The 20,147-nt window shown below is 40.8% G+C and overlaps 1 pseudogene; it reads left to right on the top strand.

Moving 5' to 3' along the window:
* Positions 1-5,332: 5,332 nt before the first annotated feature.
* The window catches only part of LOC133042392 (GPI ethanolamine phosphate transferase 1-like), an 88,014-nt pseudogene continuing 73,199 nt past the window's right edge, over positions 5,333-20,147 (top strand).

Genomic DNA, 20,147 nt, shown 5'->3' on the forward strand with positions numbered 1-20,147 from the left:
ACCCTTTAAAGCCTCATCAAGGAAAAGAGGCAAATAATTTTAATCTGATTAGATTGTTAGTCTTCAGTGAAATAAATCATGCACGGTGTGTCTCAAACACAGTAAGTGCGTATGAAATGGCAGCCTAGTAGATCGTTTTTGAAGACAGTGTCTAACTTTATCATATGCATTTATTATATACAGTGTCTGAACTAGGAGTTCAAAAGTGACAGTGATCCTCTTAAAAATAAGTAAGGCCTTGATAGAAAAACGAGAAAGGACTAGTTTTACAAATGCAGAGTAAAAAGAGTCGACGTTATTTAGTAGCTCACTAAAAACACTGTGAAAGAAGGCACCATATTGTATGTGCATGTGCAGAAACACACCGTAGTGCACACCTTTTACTTTTCAAACAGTGAAGTTCATGTCCCGGAGGCATGGTTCTGATGGCATTATAGATTGAGATATATCTTTGTAAAGCAGTTTGGCATTAGGTATCAAGACCTCTACATTTCATAAAACATTTTAATTTATATCAACAAAGATTTGTGTTGGGTGTAGCCAGGGTAATTCTTCAGACTGTCCTCTGCAGAGAGGGCCACATCTGTATGTCAGGCACAGCACAGGAATGCCACCTTTGGGGCCATGGGTGGGTTTGGGGATCGGGGTCTTCCCGCCGCACTGGAGCAGCGCCCCCTGGTGTGTAAGCGCAGCAGCGCTGGAGGCGCGTCTGGACTCGGGCGCTGAGGCCCCACGCCACACCAGTGCACGCAGCAGTGTCTCGTTCTGTAAGGACTTAAACTCGTCTCTGTCTAGTCTGTGTAGGCTGGGAAGGTTGTATCTTAGTTCAGTGTGGAACTACTTCATCACAGTTTATTAAATTTTCTTTCTTCACTGCCCTGTGATGATTATACATTCCTCCCATGGAATGTTCTTTTTATACCTTTTACCTTCTTTTTCTTCTTGCCCAGATTGTATTCATTTTCCAAAATCTGCTTCAGCTACCAGAGCTCCACAGCGTCATAAAATCTTTCCTGATACCTGATTTCCAGGCTCTACTCCTAGCTGGAATTCCGTGATTGCTGCAGCACTCTGTGTAGCTATTTCTCATGATACTCATTTTCACCTTAAAATATTTTAATTGCCATACTCAGACTAGACATTCTTAGAGTGCACAATCTTTTTCATCGTAGTATCTCCTAGGGTATCTCTTTTAGTGGTATATACATAAACAGACTTTGTGATAAATACTTGGTGTTGGGTTTTTTCTTTTTTAAACATGTATATACAGTTGGACCTATTCTAATTTCTGATTTCTTCCCCTCACTGTATATCTAACCCAGGGCCAAAAAATTTTAATTTCTGATGAGTAGGATGGATCCATCTCACCTGTTATTCTGTCTCTCAGAAAATTTTTGTAGACTTGCATGTTTCCTTTTTCTCAAATAGACACAGAATACCTTGTCAAGTTCTCAGATTTAAAACTTATCAGATATTTGTTGGAATTATGTCATAATGCACTTTTCGCAATATTGTCTGATCTGTGAGTATAATCAGTAGGCCCTTTATTTCAAGTGCTCTTTTCTAAGATAGCTTTTTAAATTGCTCTGTGTATATTAAGGGGAACTTAAAAAAAATTGAATCCAGTTATGTTTTATCATATACCCAAGTGGAGGAGAACTGCAACCTAGGTGGAAAAGGTTGGACTTTTCCATGGGGTTATTTCAACACCATTTATTAATGCAGTTAGATTTATGTACCATCATTTGAAATACTGCAAAGCTGTAAATGTGGCTGACAGTGCTCTGAAGTCATAACTCTTCTATTTTATGTTTTGTTGGAGGCAAAGAAATTGGTTTATAGATAAAAGATCCTGGATTGTCTTAATTTACATATCATCTAATATTCACTACTTATGACTTGACGTTTGATTTCAAAGGGTGAAAACAATTACAGGTGTTTTATTATTTCATGATTTACTAAGAATTAAACAGAATCAACAGAGCTTTTCCCCCATGGTGTTATTCAGTGGCACTGGTTTTTCTTCTGCGGTTTATGCAAGTGGCCAGCCAAGCCACTTGTTTTATTTCTGGGTGGCCGCAGTAGGTCTTAGGGAAGGAAGTTTTCGTTCGGCAGGAAAAGCAAAACTGTTTATTCATTCCCTTTGTAGTAGCGTTGATCCACGAGGAGCTTGTGAGAAAAACCAGAGTGGTTAGGCTTTGAACGTAAGTAGCTCCCGTTCATCTCTTATCTGATCGAGGAAAGTATAACAACAGATTAAGGATTAATAGTATAGCAGCAATTAGAAACAGTACAAAGTTCCGAAGCAGAAGCTGCAAACTGATGGTTCATCAACCAAATACAGCCCTCAGACTCTTTATTTTGGCCTCCTGAATGTTTCCAAAACTTACACTCAATTACTTCATAACATCTCAAAATGGTTTTATATGAGTACCTAGCAGTGGATCACCTGCCTTTTTAGCCTGACTTGTTAGTAGCTGTGGCAGTCTATAGACGAAGCCCCAGTTAGAACTTCCAACACGATCTCAGCATCTCACTTTGCACCACCTGTCCTGGAGGCTCTTGAATACAGAAGTAATAGTAGATCTAATACTGTTAATGCAGCTCAGCCTTCGACAGTGAGTAGATAGGAGGTAGAATAGAGAGCATGAAGATTGTAGGTAGTGAGAGTTTCAGTTGAAAAGGGATACGTGAGAAAGAGTAATTGCAGAGAAGTCCAAGGTTTTTAACTGAGCAACTGTAAGGATAGAAGTGTCATCAAATGATGGGGGAGACTGTGGGTAGGTCAGGCATGGGGAGTGAGATGAGGAGTTCAGTTTTGAACATGTTAAGTTTGAGCTATCTGTTAAAACATCCTAGTGGAGATACTGAGTAGGAAATGCTATGAAAGTGCAGAGATGGAGAAGTGTCTGGACTGGATAAATAAATTTGAGTAAGTTTTAGATTTTGCTAAATTTAGATTCAGAAAGTTATGAGATAGGATGAGGTCACAAGGAGAGCAGAGGACTTGCAACTGAGTCCTGGGACATGTCAGCATTCAGGGATTTCAAAAAAGTTCAGCACAGGAGATGAAGAGGGAGCATCCAGTGAGGTGGGACAGAAAGGAAAGGACATATGGTGTCCTGAAGGACAAGTGTCTAGACCTGTTTTCACCTCCTAAAGCAGAGCCCAACACAGGGACTCTTCAGACAGGTGATTTCTTGGGGGAAGTGTTAATGAGAAACACAAGTTGGAGAACTGGGGCAAGTGAAACAGAAAAGGAAAGTCAATCTAAGGGAGTATCATTGACCTGGTCACTTCTGTGAGCATTTGGGCTTGATCTTGAAGAAAACCCCCTGAGAAGATATGAAGAATATGCCTATTGGTGGGAGGAGGAGGGTGTTTGTCTACCAGACTTCATCTCACCAATGGCCAGTGATTGCCCAGGCTCTTGGTATTAACACCTTCATACTTCCAGGTTCATTATGACTCAGGATGGCCTAAGAGTTCCTGTAGGCGTCTCTAATTGCAAAGCCTCTGAGCAGGAAGTGAGCCCCCCCAGTGCAGCAAGCCGCTAAGGGGAGGCGCCTCCGCTGGAGTGAAAACGCGAGGCGGGGCGGGAGGGTGTCCTGTGCAGCCCACCATTAGGTGCTTGCCGTTTACTTCCAGCTACTGCCAAGCTTTCAAGACGGCGGCTGACCACAGTGTCTACATCAGACTTAGGACAGCAGGCTTAGTGGAATGACGTTCTTTAGTTCAGTCAGCTACTAAGTCTAGATTGTCCTCACCTTCAGCCAGCACCCTTCAACAGGCTGAGGCATTTTCCTGGTGGAGTGACCCAGACTTTCCTCCCCAAGGGATCAGCGCCTGTGGTCACTTGATGCTTTCTGGGCTGTGTTGCGATAGTTGTCCATTTATGGTTGTCAGTGGGCATGGCAGCCTCAGTCCCATCCCCTGGGTTCTCTGTACACTGTCTCTTGTGTAGGAGCTGCCATGAGTCCTCATGGTGAGGGGTCAGTTTACAGGACCCTCTCCCATTATTCTCCTGTTGGTTACTGCTTCAGAATTCTTCTTGGCATCTCCTGACAGAAGTGCCTTCCCTTCTCCCCTAGAATCAGAAATTTTAATTCAGTGGACCCTAAGGTTGCCAATCTGCTGTTCATCTTTTGGTTCCTATATGTGTATAATTTTCTTTCTTTCTTTCTTTTTTTTTACTCTATCAGAGATGGCACCACATTTCTACCTTGGGAAGAGTGTGTCAGATCATGTACCACTGGGAGAACTGTGCCCAATTCCCTCAAGATGCTACCAATTTTTTATACATAGGAAGTTTTGTTAAATTTGTTAATCTCGGACTCTTGGGTTGTACCAGATAAATAGGGAAAGAAATCTTCTCATAAAAGTGGTTAGTTACATTCGTCAAATGTTTCCCCTCATTCTATGTGAATTCAGCTAGTCATATGGCTATAGTTGTTCTTAGTTGCAAAGTTAAATTCATTCTGAAAACTTTATTTCACCTAAAATTATTTAATAAGGCTTTGAAATAGTAAAACCAGTCCTTGAGAGGACTTTGTGGTTCAGTGAGTTTAGCCAAATGTGCCTCTGGCATAATTGTCATGGAATATAAGGATCTTAGTACTTGTAGTAAAACTGATTTTCTAATACATTGAAACTGAACTTAAATTGTGATAAGAATATAGAAACATGCCTCTTTTGATAATTTTACATGAATAAGGAGGAATTGCTAGTTTTTTCTCTTATCATCTGAGTAAAGAATTTCTTTATTTTTTTTCTCTTGTTACATCCTGCTTCATAAGCTCTGATGAGAACTGAGTACTTGGTACACCTGTTTGTCTTTGAATATCTTGATGGTGACAACTAGGGTATGTCACTTACTGATATTTCTCAGGGCTTAAGATAACGCCTTAGTAAGTCCTCCATAAAGAGTTGTTGAGTTAACCCAAGAGGGGAAGGATATGGCTTATACATGTGATATATGATAGCATTGATGAACTTTGTGGTTAAAGTTAGTTTTAATAAAATTAAACCTTGTTTTAAAAATAATGTTATAGACTGTCTTCCTTTTTCCTTTCTTTAAACAGATAAGAGGGACACGAACAGAATCACCAGCACTGGCTGAAGGTAAATATGTCTTTGGGGGAAATGATTATTCAAATACATGTGAAAAGTATGGTTTAAATGAAAAGTGATATCTGCTAAACATAATTTAAGAAAAATGTTCTGTGCATATTATTGAACTGCTAAAAATGTCTCTAGGAAATACCCTATATTGTTTAGTTTCTGGCTTAGAATGGGAAGTAATGTAGATTAATTGGAACTTTTTTTTTTTACAGCTTCCTTTCAATAGGAGAGGTATGTGTTTTTCCTTGAATTCCTTTCTAAGTCATTTTAGCTATCACCAGTATAGTTGAGCAGGAAAAGTCTAAGCCATAGTTCTAGTAGTTAGAAATAAAATGTATGTGTATATTTTGAAGCTAGCTAGAAGGAAAGACATTTTTACATACTTTCTTAAATATAAGAATTCTACCTATAATGGATTTTGGTCCTTTTATAAAATGGTGACAGTGAAGAACACAACAGCAGCAGTGAATAGTCGCTGTTAAAGGGTCCTGAGCACCTAACCATTTACAGTCCTGTGATTGTTCTAATCATAACAAGTTAATAGGTATTTGAAAATTAATTTTTCTATAGATATACTTTTTCTTGTCTAAGTGAAAATGATCAGCTTAAAGTCCCTTTTTGTTTTTTCAAATCATAAGCAGGTATTTTAAAACTCACCCGTCATTTTATTATAATGGATATGATTATGACAGTTATGGTCATTCTTTGGAATTGTAATCACCTCACCCACACTCTCTATTATAGGGCAGGAGTTACGCCCTTTTTATTTTGTTGTTGTTTCATGAATTCTAGTAATGATCCATGGTTTTATGAAGTAAAATGCATAGAATTAAAAAAGAAACCCGTTATTATTGAAATACAGTTAACAAATACTAAAAATACAAATTTTTGATGCTTCTCACATTAGAGAATAAGCTTTAGTGACAATTTAGTGAAAGTACTGTAATTTCAAATAATGATAAAAAATAAATAACGATGAATTTGTAGTAATTGTAATATGAAAATACCTGTGATTTTTACCAATAACACGTTCAATAGATATTTCTAATCCTACTGTGGCTTGTTGCCTATAATCCTAATTGAAGGAATTGCTAAATTTCACATAAAGGTTAATAAGAAGTTTCCCATTCAGGTTCACAGATCACCGAATTCTTTCTCTGAACCTCAGGTAAAGAACTCCTATTAGTGAAAAATCCATTAGACCTTTCTTTCTCCATCATGTTTGAGTAAGTGTAGTTTTTTATGTCTGTATAACTAATCTTAAAGAAGTAGAGTTACAATCCATTCCTTAGGAAATATCCTAACAGAAATAGCTTTGAAAAAAATTCTAGTTGCTAATCAGTAATCACAGAAACAGCAACATAGTCTATAGAAAGGGGAGGAGAAGAGGAGTTATACCTTGGAGAGACCCTGCCTTCAGAGAACTCACATTCTAGTTCAAGGAATATGAAATAAACATGTAAAAAATAGCATATCAGCTTGAGATACTTAAAGTTTAACACAAGAAATGTCATAACTGTCATAGGGAGGATGCAAATAGTAAGTGCTCTGATGTTTGTGTTACCGAAGCACAAAAAAAAGGTCAAGACTTGTAAAATGTCACCAAGTGTCTGCCAGTTGCTTTTTTTGAATAGAACATTTGTGGGGTTTTTGTTTTGGGTGTTTTTTTTTTTGTTTTTTTTTTTTTTGCTTGTGGTCCTTTGATTCTTTCTATCATTGTAATCTGACTCTGATACCATATTTTAAAGATGTTCTTAAAAGCCGCGCTGTCAAGCAGCAAAGGGATTGTTTGGTTAGTTTGGTTCCAGGAGGCCGGTGAGAACTGGGACCAAGGAGGAGAAATTAGTAAGTTTCAGCTTCATGCAGGTTTTGTGTGGTAGTTGAGGATGGGCTTCATGTCAGATTAAGTGTGTCATTTGATTATTGGCTGAAGTTTCTAAAAAGTTTTTAAAAATTGACTCAAGTCTAGAAAGGTGTCATTTGAAAACAGAATGACTTCCTCTTTGGATGTACTCATGCAGAATAAAGTATTTAAGCAGAGACTCGATTACAGCTTGGCATAAACAGATGTTGTAGAATACATTCTTACTAAGGTTAGATGGTCAAGCTTCAGTCTTCCATTTTAATGCATGTCTTAGTTTGGGCTGCTTTAACAAAGGACCACCAACTAGGTGCTTCATAAACAACAGAAATTTATTTCTCACTGCTTTGGAAGCTCAAAATCAGTCCAAGGCCAGTGTGGATGGTCCCTTCCTGGTCTAAGATTTTCTTACTCGTTGATGATTGGATATTAAGCCTTTCTGTCTGGTATCTTTCACTCCTCATGGTGACTGTTAACGTTATGGAGAAACCACAGGGACGTCCCTGACGGTCCAGTAGTTAGGAACAGTGCTTCAAGTGCAGGGGGCAAAAATTTGATCCCTGGTGGGGGAATTAAGATCCGAATTTGCTGCACGGTACAGCCAAAAAAAAAGAAGAAACCACAATCCATCAAAAAAAAAAAAAAATGGAATTCTTGCTTCAGAGAATACCTTTTAATTCAAATTATGAGGGAAAGTGGACAATTTTTTTTTTAATTTGTGCTGTGCAAAGATGCCAGGAGAAAATTAAATACTTTATTTCACTATGTATGTATGAAGCACTTCACTCATCCCAAATTCTCATTTATTGCCAGGCACTGTAATACACTCCCTACATACGTAATCTCATTCACTATCTTAAAAATGCTTTTAAAAGCAAGTTTTATTATTTTACATATTTATAAACAATAAAGCCAAGTTTTATTGTTGAAGTACCTTGCCCAATGTCACAGTTAACAAACTGCTGGCTTACACATACAGAGGAGCAAAGCAAGAAAGTATTTCAACAAATATTAAATTGAATTTTAAAATGTCTGTATCCCAGAAGTTTATGTGGCCTGGTCTCTGACCATTAAATAAATCCCCAGAGGAAATAGTTTCTTTCATACATTGCTGGTGGGAATGAAAATTGGTGTGATCCATCTGGAAGGGAATTTGGAGATAGTTAACCAGATTTCATACACACCAACCTTTTGACTCAGCAGTTTCACTTCTAGTAATTTATCCAGCAGCTACACCTTCAAAAATATGAAAATCAATGTGAACATTTCTTTAGCGTTGCTTGCATATGCAAAATACTGGAAACAACCTAAATGTCCATACAATGAAGAGTTATTGAATAAACTATAGTCCATCCATACACTGGATGCTAGGTAGCCGTTAAAAAAGAGAGGTGGGGGGTCGGGGAGACAATTTCCCTGAACTGGTATGGAATGACTTTAATGATCTGATTTTTAAGTGAATAAGAGCCGTCTAAACTGTTTTCTGTAGAGTGTGTTATCCTCCACCTACCATGATGGTCCTGAACAAAGTCTGCCTTACCGTCTTTAACACACATCATTGATTATCTTTTTCTTTAAAATTAGTAAATTTGTTTTTGATGCAAGGGTGTGAGTTAGAAATTCGGAAACTAGTTTATGTGTATACTTGAATTATAATAAGTGAATATGTGGTCAAAAATGAGGGCCAAGCTTCTCCCGGTCAGAGAAAGGAGCTATAAATAAGGAAAGGAAGAAAATGACAATAAATCTAGTGATGTGGGACTGGGATTAGAACTATTAGTCTGAACTTATGGTTTTAATATGTGTGTGTGTGTGCATAAATAGATACAGAAATGAGTATATATGCATATTTTGCATTACTAAGTAAATATATCATTTCATAGCTATCTTTCCTAAGAAATCCTGGAAGTAGTAACATCTCAGTAGTAATAACTATACCTAGTGCTCATCTTTTGGTTTATAAGTATCATTATTTGATAAAAGGAAATAGAGATCCTTAAAGATATAAGAAATTGGAGGACAGAACTATTAAAAATTATATGCATAAGGTGAGCCTGAAATGCTTATGGAACCAAAAAATAAGAAGGAAATGTTCAACAAATGATGTGAACGTGTTGAAAAAGACACATGGACTAAATTGAATAAGCTCCCACTGACTACATCTGGGACAGTTTGAGCAACAAATAAATAAAAGTATAGTAATGGATTATAACCCATAGACTAAAATAAATATCCATGAATCCATACTAATAGAAAAAATAAATGAATACTAAGTGGAGATGAAAGGCTTGCTCTTCCTTACAGTAGAATTCAATTAATAATTGTATAAGGAATGATGAAAATTAAAAATGACCATTAGTAAACACCACAGTGAACATTGTTGCAGAGAAGTAATCATTGAAGGATGCTCAAGTTAATGGGCAAAAGTGAGATGAGAAACAGGACATTTGAATAGTCTCAAAGTGTCTCCCCACAAGATATTTATTCGTTGCAAATGTGAAAACACTTTTACAGTGGATAATTCTGTCATTCAGCACCTTAACCAAGTAATCAAAATCGATACCATTAGCAGCACAAACTGCACGCATGCAGCTTCTGAAATGATGCACAGAGAAGGACGAAGGTCACAGCATCACTTCAGTAGTGATCTTGCCAAAAATGCTTTATCCCATCTACTCAGACAAACCCAGACTTAGGGACATTTGATAAGATAACTACTCGGTTGTGGTTGTTTAATCGCCAAGTCATGTCCAACTCTTTGCAACCCCATGGACTGTAGCCCACCAGGCTGCTCTGTCCATGCAGTCTCCCAGGTTGGAGAATACTGAAGTGGGTTGCCATTTTCTTCTCCAAGAATCTTCCCAACCCAGGGATCAAACCCACATCTCCTGCATTGGCAGCTGGGCTCTCTGCTGCTGAGCCACCAGGGAAGCCCATGTCAGTACCATACTGTCCTGGTTTTGATGGCTTCGTAATGTATTTTGAAATTCAGAAGTCTGAGTCCTCCAACTTTGTTCTTTTTCTAAATTGTTTTGACTATCCTGGGTCTCTATATTTCCATAAGAATGTTAGGATCAGCTCATCAATTTCTGCAAAGATGCTGGGATTGTGTTGAATCTGTAGATCAATTTGCTGTCATATGAATAATACTAAGTTTGTGATCTATCAATATATGATGCCTTTTCGTTTATTTAGGTCTTCTTTAGTGTCTATAAAAAGCTTTCTCTAGTTTAATACTGTTCATTTTTTAAAACTCTTCTTCCCTCTATGATTAAGGGTTTTGAACTTTACTCATTTAACCTGGGTCTGTTTCTGTACTCTAATTATACTCCATGACCTGTGTCTATTCTGCATTGATGCTGCACTATTTTACTTACAACAGCTTTGCAGGACACTTTGACATCAGATAAGGGAAGGCTTTCTGTACTTCTAATAATTTGTTTTTCTCAAAATCTCTTGTCCTCACTCATTCTCCCATATGAATGTCAAAATTATCTTAAGTTCTGAAAGAACGAATTCTACAGCAATCTGAATTGGAGGTACATGTTCCAGTTCATTTAAGGGACTGGACTCCTTTACAGCACTGAAAGTACCCTTACTTGTTCAACTTTTCTGTTATTTGTGTTTCAACATGTGTTATATTTTTCTTTATGGGTCCTGTGAGGGTTAATTTTATGCATCACTTCTCACCCACATCTGATCAGGTGACATTTTAATGAGACTTTGGACTTGGAATCAATGTCGGAATGGCTTAAGACTCAAAATTTTCCACTCAAAATGTATATACTGAAGCCCTAACCACTAATGTGACTGTATTTGCAGATAGGGTCTGTAAGGAGGTTAGTGGTTAAATGAGGCCAAAGGGTGGGGCCTTAATCCAACAGGAAGTGTCCTTATAAGGAGAGGAAGAGACGCCAGAACCGTCTGTCTTTGTGTGTACACAGAGAAGAGGTTATGTGAGGCCCTGACAGAGGAGCCTGGTGGGCTACAGTCCTGTCCATGGGGTTGCGGAAGAGCTGGACATGACTTAGCAACTAAACCGCAACAACAATAGAAGGCGGCTGTGTATAAGCCAGTGAGAGAAGTCTGATCCAAACCAACCCTGACAAAATCCCGATTCTGGACTTCAACCCTCTAGAACTGTGAAAAATTATAAATTTCTGCCGTTTAAGGCACACAGTGTGTGCTTTCCTGGTATGGTACCCTGCAGACTATTAGGGCTTGCTAGGGGGCGCTAGCGGTAAAGAACCCACCTGCCAAGGCAGGAGACACAAGAGATGCTGGTTCAGTTCCTGGGCTGGGAAGGTCCCCTGGCGCAGGGCATGGCAAGCTACTCCAGTATTCTTGCCTGGAGAATCCCAAGGACAGAGGAACCTGGTGGGCTGTATAGTCTATAGGGTTACAAAGAGTTGGGCATGACTGAAGTGACTTAGCACATATGCACACAGACTATTACTAATAGAGGGTCTACACATTTCATAAAAAATTTTACTGGATATTTTTTACTATATTATTCAAGGTGGTAGCTGGAATACGGGTTCTGAGACCTTACTGCACCTATTGCTAGTGTTCCTCAGTTCCATTTCTTGAAGTCTGCTCTTATTGCTCTTATTGCCTCACATCAGTTTATTTTGTAGCTTCTGTCATTTATCTGATGAATTCAAAGGGATCCGACCCTGGTTTACCTTCATATTGGAGGACAAAGACTTATAAATGCTATCCTTGAAGTCAGAAACATACATTTATTTTAGAGACCAATCAGATTTTTCCCCCAAATTAAAAAAAAAGTATTGGAAATGTTTATTATATATTAGTCTCAAATCAAATTGAAAACAAAAACTCAAGCTTCAAATCAAAGTTACAATAGTATTGGCTTTTCTTTTTCTTTAACTTTAATTTTATATTCATCTTTCAGTGTCATATCTTTTTTTCTAGACAGTGTGTTGAAAAGCAGAGATGTTACTTCGTTGACTAAGATCTGTATAGTCTTCCCAGTGGTCACGTATGGTTATGAGAGCTAGACCGTCAAGAAGGTAGAGTACCAAAGCCTTAATGCCCTTAAACTGTGGTGCTGGAGAAGACTCCTGAGAGTCCTGTGGACAGCCAGGAGATCAAACCAGTCAATCTTAAGGGACATCAACCCTGGATACTCATTGGAGGGGCTGATGCTGAAGCTCCAGTATTTTGGTCACCTGATGCAAATAGCTAACTCTTTGGAAAGGTCCCTGAAGCTGGGAAAGATTAAGGGCAGAAGGAGAAGAGGGTGTCAGAGGATGAGATGGCTGGATGGCATCACTGACACAATGGATATGAACTTGGGCAAACTTCAGGAGATGGTGAGGGACAGGGAGGCCTGGCATGCTGCCATCCATGGGGTCACAAAGAGCTGGACACACTTAGGTGACTGAACAACATAGCTGATGAACAATGTGATAATTTCAGGTGGACAACAAAGGAACTCAGCCATACATACACGTGTATCCATTCTTTCCCAAACTACCTTCCCATGTAGGTTGCCACATATCATTGAGCAGAGTTCCCTATGCTATACAGTAGGTCCTTGCTGGTTATCCATTTTAATTACAGCAGTGTAGCACTAGCTTTTCTAATCATCCATTTACCTCCTTTTACCAGAGATCTTGATCTCTTCATAAAGCTTAGAGTCACTGTTGAGGATCTTTCATTCCAACCTGAAGGACTCCCTTGCTCAGCAAGATCGGGTGGTTGAGAATTCTCTCAACTCTCCTGAACTGGGAATGCGTTAATCACTGTTTAATTTTCGAAGGACAGTTTTGCTAAACATAGGATTCTTGGTTAACATTTCCTTCTTTCCTTCAACATTTCAAAGACACTGACCCATGTCATCTGACTTCTGAGGCTCCCGATGAGAAATCTGCTCTTGATCCTCCTGGCAAATCTTCTCTCAGCTTCATAAACATTAATAATGTGCTTTACCAGTGTCTCACACAATAGAACATTTTCCTATAGTTTCATCAAGTCAGTTAAATCATCACATTGCGACCAGAGTTTAAGGAAAAAGAATTGAATATTTCAAGTGGAGACATTATGAGGTCTTTAAAATTATTACTAACTTTCACAAACTAGAAATGAAAACGTTGCTGAAGCCTCCTACAGATTTTAATTTCTAACAAAGTGACTAGCAGTCTCTAATATATTTAAAGAAAAATCTCTGGGACCTTTTACCTAAGTGTAAAGGGGCCTTGAAGCTGAAAAGGGAGAAAACCACTGGGTTTATCCCAGCCACGACTGGTCCATTTCCTGCTCTGACCTCACAGGGCATCACTGTCATGAAACTCACCAACACCCTTTATAAGACCCCAGCTGGTGGCGGTTTTTGTCCAGAGCCCAGGAAGCTGATTTCGGTGACCGGACAGCTGGACCTACAGCTAGCGAGCTTTTTTCCGTGTTTTTGCCATTTTGTTGATTTTTTTCCTTTTTCTCTCTTTTATTTTTCTCTTTTTTCTCTTTTTCTCATTTTTTAAATTTGTGTCTTATCATTTTTTTCTTTCATTTTTAGTTTTTCCTCATTTTTTGTTTTTTCCCATTTTTCCCCCTTTTTTGTCATTTTGTCTTACGATTATTTTTTTGTTTAGTTAGTCTTGCTAGTATTAGTATAGAGAGTATCATTGATACAGTTAGCAAAGTTGGTATAGCTAAGTTTGTTAGCATGGATAGTATAGTTAGTGTTAGCACTGTGAGTATTCTCCATAGTTAGTGCAGTAGGCATAGTTAACAGTCTCCTAGCATAGTATTTGCACTGTTACTAGTTGTTAGCAAGAATAGTTGTATAGCACTGTTAGCATACGCAGTATTGTTAGAACAGTTAGCATTCTTAGTGAGGGCTTAGTGGTAGTATAGTTAGTGGTAGAGTTAGTATAGTTAGGTCATTAGTATAGCTTAGTGGTAGTTAGTATAGTTAGGGATGCAGGACTTCGTAGCCATCTCCGCTAACAAGATGGCTCGTATCAAAAATTATGAGATCCTTCACACAATTGGTGAAGGCCACTTCGCCGAAGTGAAATTGGCCCGGCATGTTCGGACCAAGGGAGTGGTAGCAATCAAAGAAATTGAAAAGACACATCTGACGTTTTCCAACCTGCAGGAAGTATTACAAGAGTTTAACAGCTTGAAAACCGCGAACCACCCGAATATCGTCAAACTCCTGGAGGTTATCCATACACCGGAGACTCTGTTTACAGTCATGGAGTACCTCAGCGGGGGAGACTTACCCACCTCCTTGGAGGCCCGAGGCCGCCTGACGGAGGGGGAGGCCCGAGGCGCGTCCCGCCAGCCGGTCTCGGCCCTGCGGCACTGCCCCCCGCGGGGCGTGGTGCACCCCGACGTGGAGCTGAGCAGCCTTCTCCTCGACGCCAACAACAACATCAAGAGCTCGGATTTCGGCCTTAGTAACCTGTGGCACCCAGGAAAGAAGCTAAACCCTTTCTGCGGCAGCCCTGCGTTCACGGCCCCAGAACTCTACCTGGGTCCTGGCTGCTGAGGTGGATGTGTGGAGCCTCGGCGTCGGCCTGTACACCATGCTAACTGAATCCCTCCCCTTCAGGGGACGCGATTTCTGGGAGCTGCGGAGTGCATCCGCACAGGGCAGTACCATGTGCCCAAACGCCTATCAAGGGAAATAACAGATTTAATAGAGGATGTTAATGTTCAAGCCTAGCAACAGAGGGACTTTAGATGTTTGGCAGCATCCATGGGTGAACATGGGCCAGAAGGAGCCACTCCCGCCAGCCTGTGAAGAGTACTCTGGGGTGACAGTGGGGATGATGCTGGGCTGGTGAAGGGACCAGATCCAGGGCTGGCTTACTAGCAGTGGCAGTGACACGAACGAACCCAAGGTGGGGGCCCGCACCATCATGGTGAGGCCGGCCGTTTCCTCCGACCTCAGCAGCCAACAACACATGCCTCCCGCCAGCCCTGAAGTGTCCACGCTTATTCCCGACTGGCTTTGGGAGACCATTCAGCAGCAGGAGAACCAGGAGTCAAGGAGAAGACCAGAGAGCCTGCCACTCCCTACCCTGCCCGGAGGCGAGGACCGTCACCCCCAGCTCAGCCCCCTCCACTCGCAACACCCGTGATGACAGCAGCGCGCGAGCCACCGATCACGCCGGTGACCGCCACGACACGTGCGGGACCAGGCTCACCTGTGACACCTGCTCCGGGCGTGACAGCAGCCACACCCGTGATACCAGCTTCACGCGGGACACCAGAGACGCCTGCGACATCAGCAGTGCCTGCGATAGCTGCGATACCAGTGGTACCAGCTTCACGTGTGACACCTGCAGCACCCGTGACACCAGCCTCACCTGTGATACCAGCCTCACCCATGACGCCCTAAGCACCCAGGACACCACTGGGGCCTGCAACATAGAAGACGCCCGTGGCGCCCGCAATACCTGTGGCACCAGTGTCCCCAGGGACACCAGAGGCGCCCGTGACACCGGTGGTGCCCACGGCACCCACGATCCTCATGCCACCGTCACCCGGGACACCAGGGGCACCTGTGACATCGGGAACACCCATGACGTCATCAGTAAAATCCCTGAAGGAACCCACTGCCCCCCAGATGTGCCTGATGCGGGAAGCTCCACCCGTGTTGGGCAGCCCCAGAATATGTCCACAGTCACTCCCCCTGGCCTCACCCAGAATAAGAAGGGGGTGGCTGGGAGAATCTGGAGAGGTATATTTAAACATCTTTGCTGTGGGCTGCCTAGCAAGAGGGGTAAAAATAAAGTGAGCCCAGAAACACCCAGTGGATAACCTGCCAAGCCTTCTGGGACCTGGGCATGTTCCCACCTGAATGATGGGACTCAAACCCAGCACCTCCACCCCTTCAGGAAGCCTTCTGTCCAGAACCCTGGCCAGCACAGAGGATGCTCTGGAGGGGCCTGGGCGAACAGAAGAGGTGCCACCCTTGCCTGGCTGCCCCTCCTCCCCTGCTGGGTGAAACTTCAGAGACTGGACTGTCCCCTGGGGCATGTCCCCATCCCCCACACTTCAGTCTTCCATGTGGTGGGTGAGAGGATAGTTATTGCCAACTCCTTGGTTCTTCCCTTCGTTCAATCTTATTAAACTTCATGCTTCAGAAAGATGTATTGCACTGTTTTGCATTCTCTCTGGTTAGAGTAGTGTGTAGGCATGTAGTACTTGGCGTTAATGACCTAAGAATTAGCACAATCATCCCCAAGAGCAACAGTTGCTGCACTGCAGAGCAGAAATATAGAAAGAGTGTATTATCCCCCTGCACTGACATTATCTAATGTTTCAGAAGGGGCAGAGGAAACTTTTGGTCCCTGCAGCTAGGGCTAATAGAACCAGGACGTCTAGGATAGGATAATAAGTCCTGTGAACCAGCCAGTGTGCGGTGTGGTCAGGTCCCTGTGTGGATGACTTTCCTGAATATGCTGCAGGAGCTGGGCGCGCTCCTTCCTCCATGGGGAGGCACCCTGAGGTGTGGCGTTTTTTAAATTTTTTTGATGTGAATTATTTTTAAAGTCTATTGAACTAAATAAAATGACAGGTGCTGCTGCTGCTGCTGCTAAGTCACTTCAGTCATGTCCGACTCTGTGTGACCCCATAGACAGCAGCCCACCAGGCTCCCCCACCCCTGGGATTTTCCAGGCAAAAATGACAGGTAGAGGAGAGGAATTTTGGCAGTCCTTGCACTAGGCGTAAGGAAGAGAGATGAATGAATCATAGTCTGTGCCCTCTGGGTTTGCTCATGCATGCAGATCTCCATGTTCTGTTTCCCCTTTACCTTAAGAAGCTCTATGTGCCAGTTATTAAAATTGTTATTAAATTATTATTAAAATAATAGTTTTATAATTATGAATATAATATAATAAAGTTATTTAATTGTCATTAAAATTATAGGTCCTGGGGTCTAATCTAGAACACTGTTTCAAATCTGGTTCTGCCATCTACTTAGCAGCATAACCATGAAAGACTTGTTTATCCTTTTAGCTATTCAAAAAAGTGTAGTATTAACTCCAAAATGTCAAGTGAAAGTGAGAAAGTGAAAGCCGCTCAGTCGTGTCCGACTCTGTGTGACCCCATGGGCTATACAGTCCATGGAACTCTCTAGGCCAGAATACTGGAGTGGGTAGCCGTTCCCTTCTTCAGAGGATTTTCCCAACCCAGGGATTGAACCCCAGGTCTCCCGCATTGCAGGCGGATTCTTTACCAGCTGAGCCATAAGGGAAGTCCAGCGTATCAAGGTGAAGTTAAACAATGCAGGTAAGGTGCTTAAGACAGTATGGTATATAATAAATCACTGCTACTAGTATTATTCTTTTTCTAGCATTTGTTTATCAATGGAGACACCACTGTTTAGGGCTGGATAATTCTTCTTTATGCAAATCTTTCCAGAGGGTTTCTGCCCACTAAAAACCAGTAATGTCCCCCAAGTCATTGGAACAAACCAAACTGCCCCCAGATATGTTCAAACATGGGGAGAGTACTATTATGCTTCCTGGTTGAGAACTTAGGTAGCAAACTTCTTAAGGACTGATTTATTTTTGTGTTCTCAGTCTAATACTGTGAGCACAAAACTCAATAAACACCCTCAGTAGAAATGAGTAGAGAATGAATAAAACAATATGACTATACATATGCTTGAAACGCCTTCATATATATTTATAACTTTTGTTTTGTACATGGTTCTACTAAATGTCTAGAATCCCTCATTAATTTGCAGGTAGTTCCGAGGGGAAATACTCTCAGCTGTTAGTAACTAACGTCAAGGTGGGTGGATGCGAGCTCTGACGAAAGCCCTGCAGGAGTAGCTCAGGGGCAGGAAGCACGGAGATGCGACAGTGCTCAAGATAAATTCAAAGTGAGAGGCTTTCTGTGGTCTCTAATTGTCTCTCTGCAAAAAATCTGTGCGTGAAAATAAGAACATGAAAGAAAAAAAAGAACATGTGTGACAATGGGAGCTCAATGGGAGACACATATCTTACCTCCATTTTATTCTAAAAGAAATTGAAACCCAAGGTTCTTTTCCATCTATCATCCTTTATTCCTCTTTCTTTCTTACAGAATGATACCACATCCCACATTTCTCTTTCCTCAGTAAGCATTCTCCCTGAGAAACTAATCTGAAATTCTTTGTTTAATATCAGTTTTTATTTAATTAGTCAAATTCTTGTCATAATTCCTTAAGAACTCATTCCCCAGGAATGAATGCTCAATGTTTTTGCCCTCAACTCTCTAAAAGTCAGTGGACTCGTGAGCACTTTGGTTTTCTTTCCAGCTCTCCCAAAGCACTTTATTCTCAGGAACATATCCATTCTCATAGCCTCAACAGTGACAACTTATCCTTATTTGAGTACTTACCATCAGAAACCCCAAACTCACAAAGTTTAATTCTGTAAAAAATATTCACTACACAAGAGACAATTTATAACAATTAGTCTACATTTAAGATCCCTCCCTACTTAACAAAAGATCTGCTAATGTATTGAGACAAATGAGGCAGCACACACTGGTTAGCACAGGTATACATCTATTAGCACCACAAAATATAAGAGCAAATCTATTTCAAAAAAGAATTTTACATCTTGTAAAAGATGCAGGATTTCATGATATCAAAGCACCATTCAGACACTTAGAAAGGTACTCATATAGAAGAGCTACTCCAGTGAACAAATGAAGATAAATTTACAGGGATGATGACACAACAGATACTTCAAAGACTTCACATTGATTTGAATATCAAAAAATTAAGAAAGATTCTTAGAAAAAACTGATGAACCCTCACAAATGTTTTACAAATTTTGTCCTCTTTATAACTGTGTCATAACAGTAAACCTGGAGAGCTTGAATAGCCAAACAATTCTGAAAAAGAAGAACAAGCTTAAAGATATCACACTTTCTGATTTCAAGCTTCTTGCAAAGCTTCCATGGTGGCTCAGACAGTAAAGAATGTGCCTGCAATGCAGGAGACCATGGTTCAGTCCCTTGGTCGGGAAGATCCCCTAGAGAATGGAATGGCTACCCACTCCAGTATTCTTGCCTGGGAAATCCCATGAAGAGAGGAGCCTGGAGGGCTACAGTCTATGGGTAGCAAAGAGTCAGACACAACTGAGTGACTATCATGCTTTCACACTGTAATCAAAAGTGTGGTATTTTCATGAATGCAGACAGAACAATGGAATAGAATAGAGAGCCCAGAAATAAACTCTCACAATCATAGTCAAATGATTCCTGATAAGGAAGCCAAGACCATTCCATAGAAAAAAAGACATTTTCAACAAATGGTTGTGGGAAAACTAGATATCCACATGCAAAAGAATAAACTGTACCCTTACCTTACACCATATACAAAAATTAACTGAAGATGGATCAAAGACCTAAATGCAAGACCTAAATCTATGAGTCTTAAAAGAAAAGACCAAAGAAAAGCTTCAGGACATATTTCATTGTAATTTCTTAGAAATTTAGGGGAATTTTTTTTTTTTTTTTTTTTACTCCACCTTCTTGGGATCCCTGGCTGGCTTTGAAAATTCAATTGACCAAGATAGAGTAGTAGGAGAAAACATGTAAATTTACTTAAAGTAAGTCTTAAGAAACATTAGTCTTCATAAAAAAATCAAGATCTGAAGAAACAGTGAAACCTGAGTAATTTTCACACTAGATTTGATGAAGAGTGGATACTCATGGAGAAATATAACAGGCCAAGGAGCATGAGCTGAGTGTAGTATGCTGGGGGAAACTTAGCAAGGCCTATTTGGAGTCTTTCTAGCATCATTTTGTCTTTGGAGGTGAGGATGCACCTTTGTTTCTACAGGGAAAGCACTTCTCACTTAAGAGTACTATGACCTACTTCGGGGTGAAAGGTGAGCAGAGGGTCAAAATAAGCTTCTGCTGTTTTCTCAAATTCTTTCAACTTCAGTTCATTCACTCAGTTGTGTCCAACTCTTTGCAACCCCATGACTCACAGCACGCCAGGCCTCCCTGTCCATCACCAACTCCCAGAGTCTACCCAAACCCATGTCCATCAAGTCAGTGATGCCATCCAGCCATCTCATCCTCTGTCATCCCCTTCTCCTCCTGCCCTCAATCTTTCCCAGCATCAGGGTCTTTTCCAATGAGTCAACTCTTCTCATGAGGTGGCCAAAGTACTGGAGTT

The sequence above is a fragment of the Dama dama genome, chromosome 21 (assembly GCF_033118175.1).
Source record: "Dama dama isolate Ldn47 chromosome 21, ASM3311817v1, whole genome shotgun sequence".
Classification (NCBI taxonomy): domain Eukaryota; kingdom Metazoa; phylum Chordata; class Mammalia; order Artiodactyla; family Cervidae; genus Dama; species Dama dama.